This window comes from Festucalex cinctus, chromosome 1 (assembly GCF_051991245.1).
Source record: "Festucalex cinctus isolate MCC-2025b chromosome 1, RoL_Fcin_1.0, whole genome shotgun sequence".
NCBI lineage: Eukaryota > Metazoa > Chordata > Actinopteri > Syngnathiformes > Syngnathidae > Festucalex > Festucalex cinctus.
The window spans coordinates 54,029,972-54,053,459 of NC_135411.1; the positions used below are offsets into that span (position 1 = coordinate 54,029,972).

At 37.7% G+C, this 23,488-nt stretch overlaps 1 protein-coding gene and 1 long non-coding RNA gene across 4 annotated transcripts in view; one reads left to right on the forward strand and one right to left on the reverse strand.

Annotated features, from left to right (window-relative positions):
• Positions 1–23,488, forward strand: part of asic2 (acid-sensing (proton-gated) ion channel 2) — a 292,832-nt gene that overhangs the window by 179,582 nt on the left and 89,762 nt on the right. The gene's annotated exons all lie outside the window — the stretch shown is intronic.
• On the reverse strand, positions 17,084–21,791 carry LOC144000784 (uncharacterized). Of its 2 annotated transcripts, XR_013278276.1 has the most exons (8): positions 20,811–21,258; positions 20,061–20,202; positions 19,858–19,935; positions 19,714–19,784; positions 19,533–19,599; positions 19,384–19,446; positions 18,751–18,930; positions 17,084–17,565 (listed from the first exon to the last, which is right to left on the reverse strand). It is a non-coding gene; the product is annotated as an uncharacterized LOC144000784 (long non-coding RNA). The 2 variants fall into 2 exon arrangements; XR_013278275.1 differs by having other exon boundaries at positions 19,858–20,202; positions 20,811–21,791.

The window sequence follows — 23,488 nt, forward strand, 5'->3', positions numbered from 1 at the left end:
AATGGAGTATATGCCACGGAAGAGGCGGGACTGTTTTTGCACATCAGTTTGTTTCCGGTTCGGTTTGCAACGTGTGGGCTGCGTCAAATAAACTTGTGCTTCCGACTTTGTGCCCCTCGGTTGCGCGTTCGCAACCCGGACCGGAAACAAACTGATGCGCAAAATCGCGTCCCGCCTCTTCCGTGGCATATACCCCATTGCACCAATGCCAGCGTGCTAATATTTAAAATTTTAACCTTTTTCAAATCTGAAAAGTTGTTCAGTAAACATAACGTTTAAAGCTATTTCAACCAAGTATTGGCGTTATTCTTCTTCTTATTATTATTATTATTATTATTATTATTATTATTATTATTAAGTCTTTGGGAGCCATATGCTAAACCTAAAATAAGTCCGCCATTTTGATTTACTTTGGAATTTGTTGCGATGTTTTTGGCCATTTTACAAGGGTCTTATTTTGACAAACTCCTCCTACAGAATTCATCTGATTGTCTTCAGACTTGGTGTGTTTCATCTTAAGATATTGAAGATGAAAATTTATCGAAAGCTTTTTATTTTGTTGCAAGCCGTTGCCGTGGTGACGCACTGATTGAAAAGATAAATTATGCTGTTTTTGAGGGTATAACCTCGGGGAAAACTCATAAAACTTTGCACACACATCAGACCTGTCATGAACATCAATATTTTAGAGATTTCATGTGCAGTTTTCAATAAGTGACTCAATAGCACCCTCCACAAAATTTTAATAAAGCATTACCGGTTGTACGTGTCATCTACATTTGTGAAAAATGAGAGGCATATCTATCAGCCAAAGACCTACAAAAAAAGTCTTTTGTAGCCATATGCTAAACCTAATTGGAAGTCCACCATTGTAATTTTTGGAGGGGAATTGCACATCTTTTTTTCAGCCTTTTAATAATGAATACACATGAAACCTTGCACACGCCTAGCAAAACATATATTTTTGAAGGTTTTTATCCTATGTGACAGTATTTCAACGTGCCACTACCCCAACGTGCAAGTACCCCAATGTGGCCAGGATATAAAGTGGCCTTTATAGCTGCTCGCAGCTCTAGTTATTATTGTTTGACACTGTTATATCGGTTATCGGCCCCCTTAACTACTATCTCTACTCCTGGTGCCTGGTCACCCATCAAGCCACAGTAGAGGGAGTAAAGGATGAGAAGTAGCTCCTTTTCTCAGGGGCTAACTACCTTGGGTTTTTAGTGAAAGTTGGGATGCAGACACTTGTTTGGGATGTTTGCTGCAAACCCATCTACTGTATACAAGAGCTTGCTGACGTATATTCCCCATTGGGGTCTAATTACCAAGCGGCAGGCTGACATACACTATGTCCACATTTGGAAGGTTATCGCCTGTGCAACCTAAATGTGCCTCTCAAAAAAAAAAGTGAGTGACTGAATGCCACTTTTGCGCTCGTTTCAGTCTGCTAGGCGCTTCTTCCTCGCTTACTGCATCCCACGTGTCTTGACCCGCGCTGTCGCGGCACCGCACAGCGGGGAGACGTGCTAATAGGGTGTCCATATTTCCAGACTCCTGCTAAAAACACCCGTGGGAGTCAGCGTAATGAGCCGGCGCCACCTGTGCCCGCCGAGTGATGCGGATTACGATACTTGACGTTGGCATCCGTCTCGCAAATGTTGAACACCGCCGCGGCTGTTCGGGGCGCAATTTGATGGTAGAGCGGGAGAAATCACACGGGAGGGTCCTGGGAGTCATTTGGCGAACCAGGCAGAGCGAGTACACATTTGTGGTTTTTTTTTTTTTTGCTCTCGCCGTGAGAAGCTCACTTCACATGAGTCATGAATAACAAGAGGGGGATCTTGAACGCCTCAGCAACAGAGCGGCAATCTAATTCCAGCTATCTGCGTGAAAGGAAAAGACAAAGTTTCCAAATTAGTTGCTAGAAGTCATTAGGAGAAGCACACTCCTTAGCAGATATACAAACACAATTAAAGCTGCTAGTCGAGATGTGCCTTTGAATGTGTTCAAGGTGAAACCATCATGCACAAGTTATTTGGTCCAGATTGAACCTTCTCTGCAATGTTAAGCCCATGCGCTATAATGAAAACAGAAATTCCTCAGATTTTAGCATCGCCCATCTGTGCAGTATGCTAAATTAGAAATAATCTTTTGGAGGAATTTGTCTTTAAAGGACCACTAGAAATGGTCAAAATGAGCCTAAAACTGCTATTTTCAAAATAAAATGTTTTGTACAATACATTAAATTATTTATTTAAGTACTGTTTTTTTTTTTTCTTTTCCTATATTTAAGTGCAATAAATACTAAGAATAAAACCTCTGCTTCCTTTTTGATGAACACTTGCCGACTATGTTAATGTTTTGTTTTGGGTTTTTTTTAATGTCGGGCATATATTTTTTAGTTGATATTTGGTGTAAAAAGTTTGAAAACCATTGGTCGAATAGATATGGCTCAAATTTAGTTGTCATGGGACAAAAATCCAAATCAAACCAAAATGACAGACCTCCTGCATCTTTTCAGTCATGGCTTCTTGGTGACTGTTTTGTCATGATAATTCCATGTTGCAAGGTCAAACTGGACTCTGGGGCCGATTTTATTTTTAACAAATTGAAACGACACTTGGAAGTATCCAAAATGAGCCTTATATGGCAGCTTCAAACCAAAACTGTATACTTCCTGTGTCTCTTCAGGCATGCCTTCTTGAGACTTTTTTTTTTTTTTTGTGATTCGACTGATGATACACCACCGCTACCAAATTTCAAGTTGCTAAATCAAACTGGCTTTGGCAGCCACACTGGGGCAGGCGACCAAACAATGTGAATAATTTACATTCACAGATTGGATTCACTTCTTGCTCGTTTGTCCCCGCGCTGACCCCCCAAGTCCATCTCCCGAGTCTGATGTCGATAAGCAGTGTTGCCTTGGTAACGCTTCGGGCGGTCCCGCACCTTCCTTGTAGCATGCTGACACTTTGTCCCCTGTTAATTGCGTCCGAGTATTCCAGCGCACGTCACCGGGATGTGACAGGTCCGCATGTCTTTACTAACCACTGACTTTGACTCAAGGACTCATCATTTTCTTTTCAAGCAATGCAATGTGTAGAGACGAGACAAGGGTACATGGTCTTGGTTCCTTTGAATCACTATATATACAATGTTGTGGAGTGACTCTATGTCAAATTCAACACTTAAAAAAATAAAAAATAAAAATAAAAAAATATATAAAAAAAAACAGTGTTAGCGCGAGAATACGTTTTTTTTCGCCTCCCAGTACAGTGGTACCTCTACTTACGAAATTAATTGGTTCTGGAAGAAAGTTCTTAAGTAGAAAATTTTGTAAGCAGAGACGCATTTTCCATGTAAATGCCCTAATCCGTTCCAAGCCTCCCAAATTTCAGACATAAATGTTTTATAAAGCATAAAAATGCATCAAAACATGTAACAAATACATGTTACAATTAGATTACTGCACAATAAATGAGAGTTGTGCATAATGTAAATAACAAAGAATAGAGTAAAGAATAAAAATGATTGTCATTTACATTTTTAACTGCTGTCCTCATCGTTTTTTGCCCTCTGGTTCATGTTCTCCTCTCTCAGAAGTGTTTTTTGTTTGTTTGTTTGTTTGTTTGTTTTTTTGCCTGGCGTTTTGTAAAGAATTGATCCATGGATGTTTTTTTTTTTCTTCTTCTCCTTTTTTTTTTTTTTAAACAATCCTTCGTTAATGTCCAAGGCAAACATCATCTTAGTGAGCAAACGCCCGACTGGTGAACACTTTTTCTGGGCGATTCTTTTATTAAACAAATTCTGAAACTTCATGGAAACTTCCGGTATGGCGAGGCATCTTTTTTTAAAAAAAGGCCCGTCTCGTCGCAATTAAAAACTTACTGTGCCTTCATCAATCACCAATTGTTTGAATGTTTGCACAAATTCGTTGGCCGTTAGTTCATACATTTACGAAAAACTATCGGAACACCTCACGGGCCGCGGGATGAATGATGAGGACGCTGTATAGACACCGATCTAGTATACGCTCATAGATACCTATGGTAGAAGGTTCCTCTTATAGCCAATGGGATGCCAGAACGATGCACAAACACCGATCTCGTATTTACGCTCATAGGTACCTATGGTAGGAAATAGCCATAGCCGAAAGTATGTTGCGTTCGGTAATGTATTTTTACCTTTCGTATCTAGAAATTTCTTTCGTAAAAAGAGGCAATATTTTCCCGTTGAGGCGTTTCATAACTCGAAAATTTCGTATAAAGAGACGTTCGTAAGTCGAAGTTCCACTGAGGACGCAAGATCAAGTCCAGTCTTCCTGGCTGGGTGGAGTTTGCATGTTCTCTCTGTGCCTGCGTGGGTCTTCTCCGGGTACTCCGGTCTCCTCCCACATTCCAAAGACATGCATGGCAGGTTAATTGGGCCCTCCAAATTGTCCCGAGGTGTGCTTGTGAGTGTGGATGGTTGTTTGTCTCTGTGTGCCCCACGATTGGCTGGCAACCAGTTCGGGGTGTACCCCGCCTACTGCCCGAAGCCAGCTGGGATAGGCTCCAGCACCCCCACATCCCTTGTGAGGAGTAAGCGGTTAAGAAAATGGATGGATGGATGATCACTTTGCAATTTTGTGTCATTCCTTGTTCATGTTCCTAGAAGCTTCGCCACATTTGGTTTCCACTTTCATGCATTAGTCCCCCCCAAAAAACTGTTAACTCTGATATGTGGTCACGCCTATACCACTCATGGTTTCCACTTTAATTTAATTTTAATTGTTTAACGTTATATCCGATATGAAAGCTCTGCAATTTTGTATTTGTCTATTCCTGTTATCATAAAATAACTTGTGTGGATTCAAACAGCATTACATCATCTTTCATACTGCATACGGTAAGACTCCACATTCCATTGACAGTTTTCAGCTGTTTTGGTTAGCAATAGAAATCAAATGGGGTCAAAATGAACTTAAGTTGGGCCGAGGTCGATGCTATGCGGTTTTCCCCAGTAGCATAATTCCAGAGCAATGTTTTTAGGACAAAAGCGCTGAATGGCGGAACTGCACTCCCATAGGGCGAGCCAGCGAAATTAAAAATCTTTATTAAAATAACATTATTAGAATGCTTTTTCTTCTTGGCGACCATTTGATTTCCTCTGTAATCGTAATTAGTTCCAGGTGACGGCTTTTGTGAGCGCTTTAAATGAAATCACATCCATGACTTTGATGTTAGCGGTTTTCCCCGTGTGTCAGCATCCGTTAGCCTCACGGCAACCGAGGACAGGCCACTGTTTTGTCACTCATATCCTAACCCCATCGACCGCTCCGCCTGCGGGTTGTCATTTCATATATAATAGATGTGGGCAGCTGTCGTCCATCCTTGTAGCAGCGGGGACAGAGTGGTCTGTTGTCCAATATAGCTGCTTATTTGAGGCTAATGCTGGCTCTGTGCTGGTTTCGTTTCGTTTATTGAGAGCCCCATTAGCTCCTGACACAGTTCAGAAGCTAGTCTTCCTGGGGTCTCTTCCAAATGCATTACAATCTTTTTCAGTTAAACATGCACACACACACACACACACACTAAACAACAAAAAAGTAAATAAATGGTCAATGTCAACACAGTGGAATAACATTAAATAATAGATACATAATAATTGTAATACAATCCAAATAGATGTGCTCCAATTGTTTGACAATTATCCCCAATATATTAATTAGTAAATACCGTATTTTCCGCACTATAAGGCACACCGCATTATAAGGCACACCTTCAATGAATGACATATTTTAAAACTTTTTCCATATATAAGGCGCTACAGTAGAGGCTGCGGTTACGTTATGCATCCATTAGATGGTGCTGCGCTAAAGGGAATGTCAACAAAACAGTCAGATAGGTCAGTCAAACTTTATTCATAGATTACAAAGCAGCTTTCTGACAACTCCATTCACTCCCAAAATGAATAAACAGCTGTTTTATTATTTTCTCTGAGGTAAAGTATTAGTATTAGCTAGTGATCCAAGATGGCGGGACCGATAGCGTCTTGACAGCGAGACCTGTTGCGGCTCAATATTGATCCATATATAAGGCGCACTGGATTATAAGGCGCATGGTCAGCTTTTGAAAAAATTGAAGGCTTTTAGGTGCGCCTTATAGTGCGGAAAATACGGTAATTGATTTTGAATTAGTAAATAATTGATTTTGCTCTATCACTAATCCATCCATCCATCCATCCATTTTCTGAACCGCCTGCTCCTCACAAGGGTCACGGGGGTGCTGGAGCCTATCTCAGCTGGCTTTGGGCAGTAGGCGGGGTACACCTTGAACTGGCTGCCAGCCAATCGCAGGCTCTATCACTAATTAATATTCCAATTACAATATACGCTTACAAATTAAATTCTCAAACAATCAACTGATTAATCTTGAATAAATTACAAATCCAACACTTTAACTCATTGTTACAACGCTAACAAAGTATTTTTATATTATTCTATTAATGAATTATTGCGTAAACAAAAGAAGTTTTAACTTTGTTCCTCCTCTTGTTCTTCCTCTCTATTAACAAAAAATCAGGTAATGAACCATGGCTCGATAAAATACAGTTCGCTGCTTTTGATTAGTTCTACACTAAGATAATATACACCCTGCGTCATTAACTTGCCATGTACCATAATCATGACAATCTGAAAACAAATAAACTTTGCCATGAATGATATCTGGCATTTTTGTTACAATAATATTCCTACTGAATGTTATTAAGAAATACCTCAATCAGCAGTTAACTGTTAACCAAGCCAAGTTATTCTGCATTGTTCTCACATTTGTTTGATATGGGCAACCCAACAATTCTCGCTGCCCTATTTTGAGCACCCTGTAACTTATTTTAATTATTTTCACTCTTGTTTGACCACACCACTGATGAATAATCCAAGTATGAAAGTACCAGAGATTGATCGAGCTGCTTGGCCAACCACTGAAGAATAAATTAGTGTCAACCACTACACCGTAAATTATGTTGAGTCAATTTGATTCTATTTAGATAGGGACCAAATAGACTGAGGTTTAGAGTAATATTCACACTTGGAAGAGAGTAAAATAAAGAATTGGAAAAAAAAAAAGTAAAGTGACTCAAGGTAGGAACGAACTCACAACCTTCAGCTTGGGAGACAGCCGATTTGCTCCCTGGGAACCTGCTTTTTTTTCCCAACCCCCAATTACAGAATCCCAAATTGTACAGTCCTGTTATGTCACCGTCCGTTGACCAGAAAGCAGCAGACAAACACAAACTGTTACTTTTGTTGACACATTTTTCTGTACTTGCCATTTAATTAATGATAGAATTGTTCACCCCATTCCAGTATCTAAACAAATACAGATACAAAAATAGAGTATGTTTTTTTTTTTTTTTTCACTTAATATTGTGAATACGTGTCTTATTAAGTTACTTGCTCACATGCTAACTAGCTATGCTAATCTTTCTGTCGAGAAGTCTTCTTCAGCGAGATGTGTTTGATTCTTGTCAAGCATCACTCCGTGTTCATTCTGTCGCGCTTCATCTATTTTGAGTGCGTCCCGTGGAGCTAGCCCGTTCATTAGCCATGCTCTTTGATGACGCGCCCGCCCGCCACAGACTACCGCTAAATAATTCCTACTCACCTTCACTCAAACTCGACAGGAGGTGGGAAGGAGGGGGGGCGACGATGACGGCACTAGCTAATGAAGCACGGGTTGTATGCCGCATGTCACGCAATTAACTTAAAGTCGCACATTAATATTTTACACAGTATTCAGATCATTATGTTGATGTTTGGACTCTTGCCGGGACACTTTTGTTATCTTTTACAAGTCAATGAGGGGCGAGCAGCTGCAGGCGGCATTGACACTCATCTGACTGCTACTGACTTACAGCTGCTGATTATTAAAACAAAAAAAAATCATGCTTCACAGGGAGCAGCTGTGTCTTTACATACCAGATTTTAATCTAATTTTATCAATATGTAATATTATCAAACTACTTACCAAACAGGGGTTGAACTCAAGATTCTTTGTTGTCAACATTAGAGTATTCTGATGAAAGTCTAAATGTCCGTGGTATTTCACAGCAGTCAATGAGCCCCAATCTTTTTTATGCTACCAACTAGGGGTGTTAAAAAAAAAATCGATTCGGCGATATATCGCGATACTACATCGCGCGATTCTCGAATCGATTCAATAATCGGCAGAATCGATTTTTTTTTTTTTTTTTTTTTTTTTTTTTTAGGATTCACACCTTGAGCATGGAAGAATGTTATATGAACGGCACATTAAGCCTTAATATTTTTATTTTAATGCTGTTCAAACATGAAACAGATTACAACCTCTATAAGACTGAAATTTCAGATAAATAAATAATACATTTTCATATAAATCTTACACTCTACAAGCTTACTGATTAGTATTTTCTAAATATGAATGAAAAAAAATCGCAACAATCGACTTATAAATTCGTATCGGGATTAATCGGTATCGAATCGTGACCATTCGTATCGGGATTAATCGGTATCGAATCGAATCGTGACCTGTGAATCGTGATACGAATCGAATCGTCAGGTACTAGGCAATTCACACCCCTACTACCAACTATATTTCACAAAAAGACATATTTTAAAAACAAAATTCACCTTTAGGCTGAATGTAGTTGGAATTAGTGTTGTATTGTACCCACAAATGTCGTAAACATAAAGTTCTCGTTATCTCACTGTTGTCCACACATTATTGGACATAACATTGAAGCCACAAAAATGGAGCTTCCTTTCACGCCACTACCCTTGCTCCTCGCCGCCAGTCCTGTGGTCCAGCTGTAGCTGGCATAAATCTTTTAATACTAACAGCGATTGGGCTAGCTAAAGTTAGCGATGCAAGGTTAATCGCTATGGTCATCCAAAACCACCTCAATTTTTCATACTCTTACCCGTGCAGTTGTATGAAGTGAAGACTGTGTTTGCCCAACATGTGAATGATCCACAAAGCGTTATAGCGTTGCAAATGCAGCAGGTGGGCAAGTCGGAAGTCCTCTGTAAAAGGGAACTATTAGAAAACGAGATGCCAAAAGCGTGATTAGCGATTGGTCTACTTCAAGCAAGTCGACTCGTCGGTTCAACCCCTACCTACCAGTCTATCATCTACTGACTGAACGACATATCTACTTACTGTAGCCTACCTACCAAGCCAATGGATTAGCTAGTCTTGTCATTTTCCATGCTAGTTATTATTAGCCATCATACTTTCAGCTACTATGCTCTTATCCTGTTGGAATTCGTCTGGTAAAATTAGTTTTGTATATGCATTTGGCATTTCAAAAACATTAATTGTATAACTCTTAACTCTGAAACTTTGTTATATTGTCCCTCTTCATTGTTTGAAGAGTCCAGCTCCCAGTCATCGTCATCACCACCATCATCATGAAGTGGGCATTAAATTCAGGCTGTTGGTGGGGTGCAGCATCCTCACCAGCTTGGCTGTGATTAAACTGAGAGTGGAACAGCTGTGAAATAAATGTGAATAAAAAAAATACATTAAAAAAACACAAAGTCTGTCTCCTCGGGTGAGCACCAAAACATCTGTTGACCATTTCGAACTTCTGCAGGCATTTGGAAGGATTTTGGGAATGCAGAGCAAGCCATGCTATGGCAATATGTGACAAGACAGTGAAAAAACACCACTGATCGGAATATATGACTGGATAGTCGATTGGACTTTTGAAGTCGTGGGGCTGCAATATTGCTTCTCCCAAGAAACGTTTCTCGGCATATGATCCTTATACATTTACAGTATCGAAATTGGAGAACATTTGAGACAGTACTTAGCATGATTTATGGTGTTTTAAATTTAAACATAAACAAGAGGACTTCAGACATTTTACAACTTGTCTTATTGATGTTTGCAGGGGGAAACTTATCTAAATATGTTTTATTAAAGAATTATAACTGTAATTCAACAAACGATGCCTCTGCCAAATCTAATAATGGGATCTACGGAACTGAGCGATAAAAGAAAAAGTTGGTCTTCAAAGCAGCACATTGTCCACTTGTTATTTATTTTATTTTATTTTTTTACTCATTAAAAATAGTGACCACCCCGGCACAACCGCCTCTAGCCGCACAAGTCCCCCCACATCTCCCCCCTCCCATCTCCGGCCTTATACTAACTGCCTATGAACTGTATATGTCTCATCTGTATGTATACCGTATAGTTTATACAGTAGTCTGTTCGTGAGGTGGGAGGAGCAAGATGGCCGCCCTGTGACTTCAACGGCTTGCACAGGTGTGTATGGGCTATCGGCTATCCAGTCATATATTCAGGTCAGTGGAAAACAGGCACAGTTTTCTGTGGAGTTGGCAGAAAGGGCTGAATGTACATACTGTATGCACATAGAAAACAAGGCAGGTGCTGTCAACCTCATACTAAACATAACCAACTCATCTATCAGTCAAACAGCTCATCTGTCCATCGACCTACCTACCACATATAACTGTTTTTTAGAGTACTTGTTGACTTCTCATTCATACCAAGTACCTACCAAGACTTGATAATGACATTCCATCTTGCAATTGTGGGGAAATGTGCTTTATTTTGATAAAATGTTTCAAGAAATGGCTTGAGTTTTGCTCACATACAACACTCCTTGGCAGACAAAAACTCCCAAATTTATACTCATTTGGCGCTGGCTCTGTTATTCAATTCAGTCAACGTAACACAACAACAGTGCGCAATATTTAATTTAGCCTCACTCTCGAAGCACGACTGATCGATCTGCTTTATCAAACTGCTACACGAGCATGTGGCATTTTTTAAGATTTCTGAATGGTAATGGTTTTGGAGATGCAAGAATCCAACCAGACAGCGAAAGTGGGGGCTCACGCTCGCCAGGCGGAGAATGGGCAGGCAGACGAGAGAGCGAGGAGGCGCATGTGCTCCAGCCTCCTTTACCACGGCTTTGTGACGGGACTTTGGCTGGCTCAGCGGAAGCCAAGCAGCGTGGACCTGGCTCCCAATCCACCTACCAGGAAGATTTACAGTATGTCTGGATAGTGAAGTGGTGTTGGAGGAGTTTTACGTACGGGTAGAGCTGTACAGTATCGGCACCGATCCTGGTATCGCCATCAGTGCATTTCTAATACCGATGTATCAACCACCTCCCATACCAACCTAGCTATACACAAACTAGTGGGCCCACCTACCTACCAACCTACCTACCAAGCCACTTCCTGACGAACCAACCCATCTACAGTACATATATACACATATTTTTAACCCACCTATACCAATCTTTCAATTAACCTACCTAACAACTTAACAACCGATTACCTTACCTGTTAATGATGCACATTTCCGACCAAGTAATGTATCAACTCTCTCCCAATCCCTCTACCTATCTACGTGGGAATATATATATTTTTTAAACTCTGGTGAACACCTTCTTCCCCTTCCTGAGCAGCATGTTGAAATAGAGATAAAGCCTCTGCGGTGTGGTTTTATCCTGCAGCGCCTCCGACCTTCATGCCGCACGAGTTTCAGAGCGGAACCGCAGAGCCGTGCCGGTGCATTTTTGATTCTCCCAGGCGATCCGTCTGTGTCCGTGCGTCACGCCAGTGATGTCACAATGACATCACCGTCAATTATAAAGGGACGAGCGTGACGCGTAGGTGACGTGGGGTGATGCTTGACGTCAGGCGTGTTTGACGTTTGATGCATGTGGACAGGTGTCATCTCTTCTCATGTTCTGGTGAGAGGAAAATCAGGCCAAGCTGTCACACTGATCATATTTACTGCACTATTTCTTTCTCCTCATCTATCATCTACTAACCTACTCATCTATTTACCACACTATATTACCTCCCTAACTAATATATCCATCTACCTACCCATTTATCATCTGCCAGCTGAGCGCGCTGCCTACCTAATCAACTACCATCTATGATTCATCTACTTACATAATGTACAATGTTGTCGCCTCCATTATAGCAATGTCGTAAATAAGTATTTGCGGCTGATATTCATGAATTCATACAATGATGGTAGGGCAATCAAAGTCACTCTTGTCACACAGAACCTCACAAACACTCTTGGAGCACAAACCCCTCTTTATTGAACTCAACAGTCACACAAGTGACAAGCGAAACATTGCGTCCACTCTCCAGGCACGACCAATCAGCCCACACATAATCCAACTGTTACATTAGATTAACAGTTCCTTTGAGAGTAAAACAATTACTCATATCTGGAGAGTGAGGCACAAGGTTGACATACTTTTGTGCTTCCTTCTCGTATTCTACATTTGTGGAATAGAGCTAATGCAATACCCACCACTTCAAAATAACAATTTTAATAGGGCTGGGTTTAAAACATCGAATAATTGATTTTTTTTTCTTTTCAAGTGTGATATTGATTCATAAAACTATGAATCAATTATTTTAATATCTCTTTTTTCCCCATAAATTAATTAAAAAATGTAAATTTAAAGGCTGCATCTTTCTGTATCATACTGTTTTCTTGGAATTTGCTTTTCAAATGAATTTAAAAGTTATTTTCTAACATTTATGAATAACCTGACTTATTAAACTTGACAATTCTAAATCTTTTTCATTTATTTTTGTTTACAATTATTGAATTAGAATTCTGAAGACATTTTCATCTCATCCATGCTGGTGTCAATGTTTGTTTCACATTTAAGTGATTATAACACGTGTTACTTTTATTAATAAGTGAATAATTTAACCAGATACTGCCTCCGCAAAATTTTATTTGCAAATTATTTTCTGTAGAGTTTTTTTTGTTTTGTTTTTTTAATCCTGTCCTTGATATTTAAGAAAAAATGATGTTCCACAATTAATCAATGTCGGATTGAATTGACGTAAATCAAATCGAAACAGAAAAAAATCTAGATCGAATCAAACTGAACACTTCGGAATCGAAATCAAACTGATTGAGGGAATTAGAATCGATACCCAGCCCTCAATATCAAGGATAGTTATATCGCATGGTTAACATTTTGTATACGTTGTTAATTCATCCTTTGATCAGACCCAAAATACACTTCTTGCATTTGACGTTGTCACATATTTTTAGAACTCAAGAGGTAGACACATCAGGCAAGAAAACAAATGGGTTGCTATGAATCGAATTACTGGAACTGGTTCTCAATAAGAACCGTTTTTTTATTCCCATCCCTACCTTCATGCTAGCCAGTCCATTTGCAATCTTTCTATCACTTCCTTCCTCCCTTCTTATTTTCTTTCCTTCTTTCCATCTTTCTGTCTTTAGTAATTCATTAAAAATAAAAATTCTACCAGAAAAACAATTTGCAGTCATCACTGGCCAATGTAAAAGCCCCAAAATGGCGTCTCTCGGCGCCCGCGATATTGCGGCACATCCTGTGAGCATGCCACGCGAGAAGGATGATCACCGAGCGGCGAGCGAGGTTAAACGTCATCAGAAAAGACGCGAAGGCCGCAGTCCATGTGAAGTAAATCCTCCTTATCGGGAGTGCCACGTCTCTCGGGGAGAGGCGGTGATTTATTTATTTGCTCCCGCTATTTCGCAGCTGTCAGAGCGGCAAAGTGAAAAGCGACCATTTGAATGGAAGAGCTGCTGCGACGCGTCTTGTCTAGGCAGCTCAAAGCCTGCCGACGCGGGGAACTGAAAAGACACTAAGCCACCGAAAATAAGCCAGACACACTCCAGCGCATCCCGAATCTGCCGGACGATATATTTGGCTAGGAAAATTATAGTTTACAAGTAATATTTTTCCCTTAAGGCACGAGTTTGTCACAAAAGATTGAGACTAAGTTGTGAAATTGAATTACAACTTGTATTTTCCAGGCAAAAGGTCACTAAAAGAAAAGTTATTGTGGACATACAAAATCTTGCTGTTGAAACACTATTGATCCCAAAAAGGCTGTAGACCACAAAAGACAAGTCTTTCGGTAATTCTATTCCAGACACAAAAATTACACATTACAATTATTATTTTTATTATTATTATTTGGGCCACAAATTTTGTATTTTGGCACAAAAAATGATATTCACACACAAAAATGTGTACACTGAGCTGTGAAAATGTTTATTTTTATTTTTGTCTGGAAAGATGCATTAGATCACCGGAATAGAACACAAATTGTATTCTGTCCTAAAAGTGGTTCTAGTTCTGTGTGAAAGACACCAGAATGGAAGTGAGGGATGTGCGTCATCCAGACACTGAGTCAGCACATTTTGTCCAAACAATTCCAGGTAATGTTTTGTGAATATGGTCTGTGTCTAATTTCTTTTTCTCTGAGTTCAGACAAATAGTTTAGTAGGCTTTATACCTATGGAACAAAATGGCCGACAAGCACTCATCACCTCTAGAATGACGAATCAGCAGCCGGCATTGGGCTGGAACATTTTGTTTATTTTTTTACAGTAATTTTCCCTCTGAGTGTGTGTGCTCTTAATGCTTCAGACATAATGAGGGCGATATTGTTGTGAATGCACCGCTTTCCAAATGGGGGGCACCAGGGCAGGCAAAAAAAAATAAAAAATAAAATACAACAAAGCAAGTCAAGTAAGTATTTTTCAAACACATGTCAATTAATTTTATAAATATTTTAATTAGCAATATATACCTTTTTTTCTTTATTTTAGAAGTCAGCTTAATAATGGATTTAAAGAATAATTTTATATTAAATAATTTTTATTAAATGTAAACACATTGTAATATGAGTTGTTTGATAAATAATGTTGTCATTATTGCTAAATTAATAATTGTAGAATACTTTTATTAATACATTATTTTACAAATGTAAAACAAAAAATTCTAAAAAAAATAAATAAAAATATTTGTGTTAATATATTCATGATTTGTTTTGAGTCAATAATAAATGAACTGCTACACATAATTTAATATTTAAATAATAATAATAATAATAATAATAATAATAAATATATATAATATAATAAATTAATTTCTTTATTTTTACAAATATTTTAATTAGCAATATATACCTTTTTTTTAACTTTATTTTAGATCAGCTTAATAATAGATTTAAAGAATAATTTTATATTAAATTATTTTTATTAAATTTAAACACCCATGTTGTTGAGTTGAGTTGATAAAAGAGTTGTTTGATAAAACATTGTCGTTATTGCTAAATTAATAATTGTAGAATACTTTTATTAATGCATTATTTTACAAATGTAAATTAGTAATAAACAATTTTAAAAAAAAACATTTGTGTTAATGTATTGGTGATTTATTTGTTTGAGTTAATAATAAGTGAAATGCTACAAACATTTTAATATTTTAAAAAAATTTTAAATCAGTTCCAAAAATAATTTGAATACGTGATTAAGAAATAATGTAATAATACATTTGAATAATTATAGATAAGCCAACGCAAAAAAAAGCATAATTATTTGAAATTATACCTTATTCAACTGCATCAATTATTGCTTTTGTTGTTGTTATTGTTGTGCTTAATTTAAGTGATTAATTTAGCAAGTCAGCTTGCTAACGCAACGTATAGCCACCTTGTTAACAAAAAAGTGATTGCTTTAATTTGACCTTTAAATGGTATACATTTTTAAATAGAGAAGTTTGAAAGTAATCTAATACAAATATAATCTGACATTTGGTGGTCACCAGGCAAAAATAGCCTTGTTAGCACGCATTGTAGCGTGTCACATCCAGCAATTAGCCTCCACTGCCACTGCACGATGATTATGCACGGCATGCTGGGCATCATGGCCCGTTTTAGGGGTCTGGGTCTGACTTGCGTTCTGTTCTGCAAGGTTCCACTGTGTCTTTAAACAGCTGAGCATTCGGATCACGGACCCTAGAAGGCCTTCACTCCCTCTAACATTACTACTTTTTAAAAACAAATGATGCGTGTCGGACTGCGTCCCCAGGCGGCACGCTGTGTCCGCCAAAGTTACATCCTCCTTAAATGATTTTGTGATGGGAGACCAGTGTTGGATTGCGAATCGCCGTAAACTGAAAGTGAGGGATTCTGTAGTAAAAGCTGCTATCAGAAAGTTAGCGACGAAAACAAACGGAACAGATTGGCTGTAAATCGGACCTGCCTCATCCAAACATCTCGATGACTTACTGTATATACAGTATCCTAAATTAACTAACAGCTATGCATTGTCAGGTCATTCATTTTGAAGACTGTATTAAATATGGGATAACTTGTTTTGTCTAAAATGATGCTATGCTGTTGGTAGCTTGTGAACCCAAATGTTATGCTAAGGCTATGCTAGTGACGTGTGAGGCCTCGTTAGTATCCGTCCGGCTGACTTGAAAGCGAAGAGCCGCGTCGCTTGAGTGCAAGGTAGGACACAAGTTTGAGTTCTCTGGCTGTGTCTGACAACCCAGATAGCAAAATGTGGTTGAATCAACGTTGAAATATAGTTCGGCTTAAGTGTTGAATCTACGTTGAGATCTAACGTTTAAATTATACAGAAAGCGCAAGGTTGATAAAATGTTGAGTCAACGTTTGCTTTCCAACCATATATCACTCAATATCAATGTCCTTTCAACCATAATCTAAATGAGAATCTACATGCATCTTTGGTTGATTTTACATTGAATTCTAACGTTTAAATTAAACAGAAAGCGCAGGGTTGATAAAATGTTGAGTCAACGTTTGCTTTTCAACCATAAATCACACAATATCAATGTCGTTTCAACCATCATCTAAATCAGAATCTACATGTATCTTTGGTTGATTTTACATTGAATTCTAACATTTAAATTATACAGAAAGTGCAAGGTTGATAAAATGTTGAGTCAACGTTTGCTTTGTAACCATATATCACACAATATCAATGTCATTTCAACTATCATCTAAATCAGAACCTACATGCATTTTTATAGTGAATTAATGTGAGGAATAAATGTTTTAAGTTAATCATCATTTACATTGGAATTTACATCTAAATGTACATTATTATTATTACTATTATCATGCACATTAATATAGAACTACTTTTTTAAACTAACAAAAAATATTGGGCTAGTCCACTAGAAGAAAAAAAGTTACCGTATGTTTTTCACATAGTGTTTCTGCAGATGTCTTACAACTTACTTGGATGTATTATTAGCTTGTTGATTTCCTTAACCATACTTCCCCATATGTATGAAAATCTTAGGACAGAAAATATGTTTAATATTCAAACATTTATTAGAAATCAAAACACAGTACTTTGTAACTGAATTCTGGGGAGAATGGAGGCAAAGAAAATAACACCCGTTTGGTTTCTGCCTCAAATAATGTTTGTTTTTATTGTATTATTCTTTTTCTTGACAAAGGAATGAAATACACATGAAATGAACTGTAGGAACATCAGTGTATAAAGCGGTAACCATTTCACTTTGACTGTACGTCAGTCCATAAAAAGACACACTAAATTTGACTTGCGTTCGCAGTTGCGTCCAAGGCACTAGCATTGCTTGGGATGCCACCGTTACGCTCATGAGCAAAACGCAGCCAATGCTTGACAGTAACACCAAAGTCCTGCTGAGTCAGTGTACGGTCAAGCTGTCGAGCAGCAACTGAAAGACAAGATTACAAAAGAGAAGAGAGTTAGTATCCAATACAATTTATTGTTTTAGAAAAAAAGCTGTTCTGTTGTTACAGTAACTATCAGTAAGTATTAAGTAATACTTTTTTGTTGAATTTGACAATGTTGGTAAATACATGCGATGTCAATATAAAAACCACTGTAGATTTATTTTAGTTAATTAGGACAATTACAGAATGTTGAATGTGCAATGTAACTAGCTACTAGCATGAAAGTGTGTCGTGTATAGTTAGGTACATTGATTATTTTATTTTCTAGTTTTACGACGACTTAAAGAGGGTAATGGTCAGAGGCCATTGTTCAAATTAATAGCACAAAAGGAAAATGAAGTCTGGTTATTTGGAACGTCGTTAACTCGCTGTCTAGCTGGTGAAATTTAGAAGCTTCGGAGCGAGGACAGCATAAAGATGAAAAGGTAAGGGGAGTAGCGGTGAAGAAAAAAAAAAAATACTGATTTTTACTGAGCTAAAGAAAATAATGTTGACATAATTTATTAGAAATGATTGACTTGTTTTGATAGCCACTGCTGTTGCAGGCAAACCTCGTGTTCCAATAAAATATTTTGCAAATATATCGAGTTGCGTATGCCTAAGCCAGGTCATGCTGCACCTCCACAAATAATGGTGCGACTAAATCCTGTGCTGTGCGAGCAACCAAAAATGTTACTCGCACCAGTGCTAGTAGTGGAAAAGTTAGTGTAGAGCCCTGGCCTGATGGAGTCCATCTTGACTGCAATATATTAATGAAAAGACAAAGATACATATACTAATTGCTGTTTTTGTGAAGTATCAATGATGTTTTTTTGTTTTTTTTTTCATTGATTTCGGAATTGACCATTCTCTAATTAATAGATAAATAATGTCTATGTGGAGCCGCACTTTTAAAATGTGTCTTTTCTTAGTGTTTTTTTTTAAAGCTTTTTCTGGGAATTTTCAGTCATTCAAAAATATTTTTGGACAATTCAAAACAATTTTTCAGTTATACAAAAATGTTTTCGGAGAGTCAAACCCTTATTACGAGGTTTCGGGTATTGGAAGGATTCTGACTCCATACCCCAGGTGGAGTGATTTTACACAACAAAAGAAAGCAGCTCAGAACATTCTGCTCAAAAACAACTCTGTGTTGTAATAAGTAGTTTACATAGGCGATAACTCACCAAACATACAGTCTTGCATCACTGTCTCCTTGAATGCCTTCTTGCCAATGCAACACTTGTCTTGCTTCCCTGCCCAGTTGTATTCATTTAACAGCCCAGGGCATTTGTCATCACAGTTGCCATCATCCGTCTGATTAGGTTGTCCGAATTGGTGCCTTCAACGACAGCCAGGTGATTAATCTATGAGAGACGACATTATTATTATTATTAATTTAATTTTTGCACTCAACTTTTGTTGATAGAATTCTCCCGATGCCTGAAGATTTTACTTATTATTTTAAGTAAATTACATAACCTTTACAAAATTTTGCAATATTCATATACATCACCCCCTCTCCACCCCCCAGATGACTAACTAAATAACTAAGTGACTAAAACTGAAAATAAAAATAATACATTTGTATTTCATTTTTGAATTGTATATTTTTCATCCGTTTTTACTATCACTTTTAGTAATTTACTTTTTTATTTAGTCATTTATTTATTTAGGCATTTATTTATTTTGAATTTTGGCAGTTTTGGTCTTCCATAATTATGCCTTACAAATTGGTAAAAAAATAAAAATAAAATAAAAAAAGTGTGCTAAGATTTATGATGATTTGGTTCTACAACAGTGACCTTTGAAAAACTTACCAACTACGAATACAGTATTTCCCTTTCTTCCGGTTGGTCCCCAAGCACCGCAAAAAGGGTTGCCTGAAACAAACAGAAGACCCTGTTCAACATTTTTTTTCACAATGTGATTGTGTTCTTTCATAATCATAGTAGTTATTATTACTCACAAGTTAAATTAACAATGGGTCTAGAGCTGTAATTGTGTTTGTAGTCTTGAAAAAGTGAGTTGTGCACCTAAACAATATCAACAACACAGCATGTAAGTTTCAAACTTACTGTACAAGTCAGCAATGTGTTACCGCAATAATATCATCACAATCATGTTGTACAGTGCGCAGAATCATTTACCTGTCTTGCGCTACTCCTCAGAATGGATTTTGTGGACAGAACATTTTGAAGAAACACTCAGAGCCTGAAACCTGAGCACAACCGATATTCTATTAATTATTATGTTATCTTATATTATGAATTCTGAAAACATACCAACATTACCTTAAAAAAATTTGCACTTTGCCCTCTTCCTCCTTATAGGTAAGACAGACCTCTGCATGTTCTCCTTCCCCATTAAACCTGTGCCAAGTTATATTCTCTGTCACTAATTTCAACATTTGGATGTGGTGAAAGGTAGTTCACCTAAGCTTTCTTCAGATTCTTAGAAATGAATATTTTGAGTGTTTGTTCACTTGTTTACTTACCAAAGAGGTTCACCAAGCTCTGGCCAAGGTACAACATGCCTTCTTAGTTTGAATAAGTAGTAAATTACTAATTAGCCTTCTGGTTTCGAAGACGCTGGCACCACCTGTACGCCATGTGACTCGTCAAAACAGCACAAGTTACCTGTACATCAACAGACAACAAATGATATTAAAAGCAACAAAGTACAACATTTACACCTTTGTTTTATTACAGTGTGAAAAAAATGTGTTCATTATAGGCTCAATAATTACTAATTACTAAAAAATACTTTTACTTCCCTCAACAAATAAATATCCTGAAGCATGATTCGACTAGATTTCGTGATGAATTACGTTATATACAGAAGTTAAACAAATTACAGATAAACCTTACATTACTATACAAGTGGACTTAATTTACTTTAAAAACTAAACCTAAAAGAAAACGCTATTCAATGTTCTATCTTCAACTGTTAAACCAGCCTGTTAAAAACGACTGAAAAAAAGATACATTATTCATGTAAAGGCTCCTGTAGCGCTTCAGTGCAGTTCGTTAGCTTACTAGCATATCAGCAACATAGCACACAGATAGGCTTGTAGTAACTCATTGTTAAGAGGCCGTCGGAATTAGCAACTTAGCTTCAACGTTTAGGATCATTCGAAACAATTTCTTCACTAAAACCACCTCTAAAGACCAAATATGCTTAGCGACCCAACTGACAATGGACATGGTGATACATATTTGTTTTATTTAATGTAACTTTTACCGACCTGAAACACAGAACGTCGACGTTTGGATTCCCGCTCTTAGCACGGCTGTCGGCAATTTGAAATTCTTCTTCTTCTACGCTGTGTATGACTGTGTGTGTCAGTCTGGTTAGTAGCATGTCCCGCCATCTCGTGGCGTACTGTGGAACAGCGATCCAATAACGTTAGAAAGTACAGTAGATATTTAAATCAACTCGATGAAATTAAAATTGTATGAGATATATAATAGATTTTTAAAACATAACCTGGGAAATGTGTGTAACGCATAAGTCATTCCTCTTTTGTATTTTTTTAATATAATATTATGCACACAATGTACATATCACACAGCACTATAAAAAATACATAATTCAAGCTCTGCATATTTTACAATACAAGCTGAATATTATCCCAGAACAATGTAATATTTGGTGCTAGTGATAATTTGGTACCTTTTTATATGATTATATTCGCAGAGTTGCGTCTCAATAAAATAGCTTCATTACAATATTGCCCCCTAAAAGCTTTACCTCTGAATCAGATTTCCACTAAATGTAAATAATTATCTATTTCATATGAATATTCATAGTTGTTTTTATTTTAGAATTGTTAGACTTAAAGTTTATGCGTTGCAGGTTGAAACAAAACTGGTCAGATAAAATGAGATTTTCTCTGATCAGCCAGTGAGTGCACCTAACTAAATATTATGGCATTGAAACTATTAACGGGAAAATTTAGATAACCACAAACGCACGCACGCACACACCAATGTCTGTGAAGTCAATTCAGTAGTTGTGTCAATATGAAGCCATAAAATATCAAATGTAAAACATAGGAAAATTAAATACTTACCCTTGAATCGCTACAAAGAAATGGTGAACGCACGTTCGAAGAACTTCTCTCTGGAAGCTTCATGAAAGTTCGTTCACAGAATTCACACACAAACTTTGATTGTTTGACCAGAAACATATTGAAATGTCTGTGTGATGATGTATTAAAATTCTTCTTAACATCTGTTGTGCAAATAAGTATGTGTAAAAAAATGTGTGTAGAAAAAATAAATAAATCTGAAACTGCATTTAAGAGTGGGACAAGACTGGCTATACATCTGTGGCCCAGAGTTGTAAATTGATAGCTGGGCCAGATGCGTCACACAGCAACTGGCCCACATCCTGTTTGCCAGAGTCAAGCCAGTGCCACCTTTGCTGCTCCTGGGCCATGTTCGGCCCACATGCCTTATGCCAGTGTCGACTGAATGCCACCTGTGCCGGACTTATGCCGGATGTGGGCACATATTTTTGATGACTGGGCTGAAATGCACAAACTAGAAACTCTAACGTGTACAGTTTATTTGGTGGAAATGCCAGGTGTTTCGAGTACATTCAAATAATTTACAAGTTTTGCAAATACCGTGTTCCCTCGTTTTCCGCTGGGGTTAGGTACCAAAAAATACCCGCAATAAATGAAATCCGCAAAGTAGTTAGCTTTATGTTTTATATTTATTATAAATGTTTAAAGACTCTAACACCCCCCACCCACACACCTGTCCCCAGAATACTTCCCCTCCCCCTCTCCTAGTCAATTTCTCAGCTGAAGGAAAAAAAAAAAACGAGAAGGGCAAACATAGATTCAACGTTAATTAAACATTGACCTTTCAAACGTTTTAATTCAACCAAAATACAACGTTGATTCAATGTTATCTTTTAAACACAAACTTCAATGTTAACATAATGCTGTTGAATCAATGTTGATTGACCAATCAATCTTCAACCGTAACCAAAAATCATCCATTTTAACCCTAATTCAACGTTGAATAAACATCTTTTGCTATCTGGGAAATGATTCAATGTCAGATTTAAACACACAAGCGCGCAAACATAGTTTATAGTGATGGGGAGTCTTTTCCCTCCGTGTGGCTTTGTGCTCCCGGCATCATTTTGCTCGTCCAAGACCTAATTTTTCACTGATCTCCCGGCAGGTTTAAACATATTCAATACAGCGGGTGAATGAATAATTCACAGCGGCAACCTGTGCAGAAGCCCGAAGCACGACTTCCTCACAGATTCTTATTTTCGGCTTCCTGCTGCTTGGCCTTTCAGTCTTCTCATTCCCACTCTGCCTGCCATTCTGTGAATATTGTCAATATTTTATGCTGGACACAACAATGTGGACCGACCACCACGCCACAGTCTGCTATCGTCGTCTAATTCCTACGCAATTATCTATCAGGTATGACATTTAATTTAATACATTCCGGTGTTGGTGCATACGCTATTCACCAAAAGTCAGAGATATTAGATCAATATATGAACCAGAAATGTACTATAACCTTTTACAAGTAAACTGAATTGGACCTTTTCAAAACTTTTGAAAGCACATGTTCAATGTTTCAGTTCTTTTTGTACAACTTGCTATTCTGTAACATTTATCTGAGAACACATTAGCATCACTCTTGCTAGTTTTGTGTGTTTAATGACGAGTTACCAAACTTTCCTGCCATGCTCCGCTTACACTCTATAATGAAGAAGAAAATCATTCTCAATTTAGTGTTGCCCCTCTGTCTAGTACACGTGGCTCCAATTACGATTGTAGGATTCGCACAAAATGTCTGACTTCCTGTGTCTTTTCAGGCATTACTTTTTGAGACATTACTGCAAATCAAACTCATGATAGACATGCGTATTAATTTCCAGTCTTCTAAG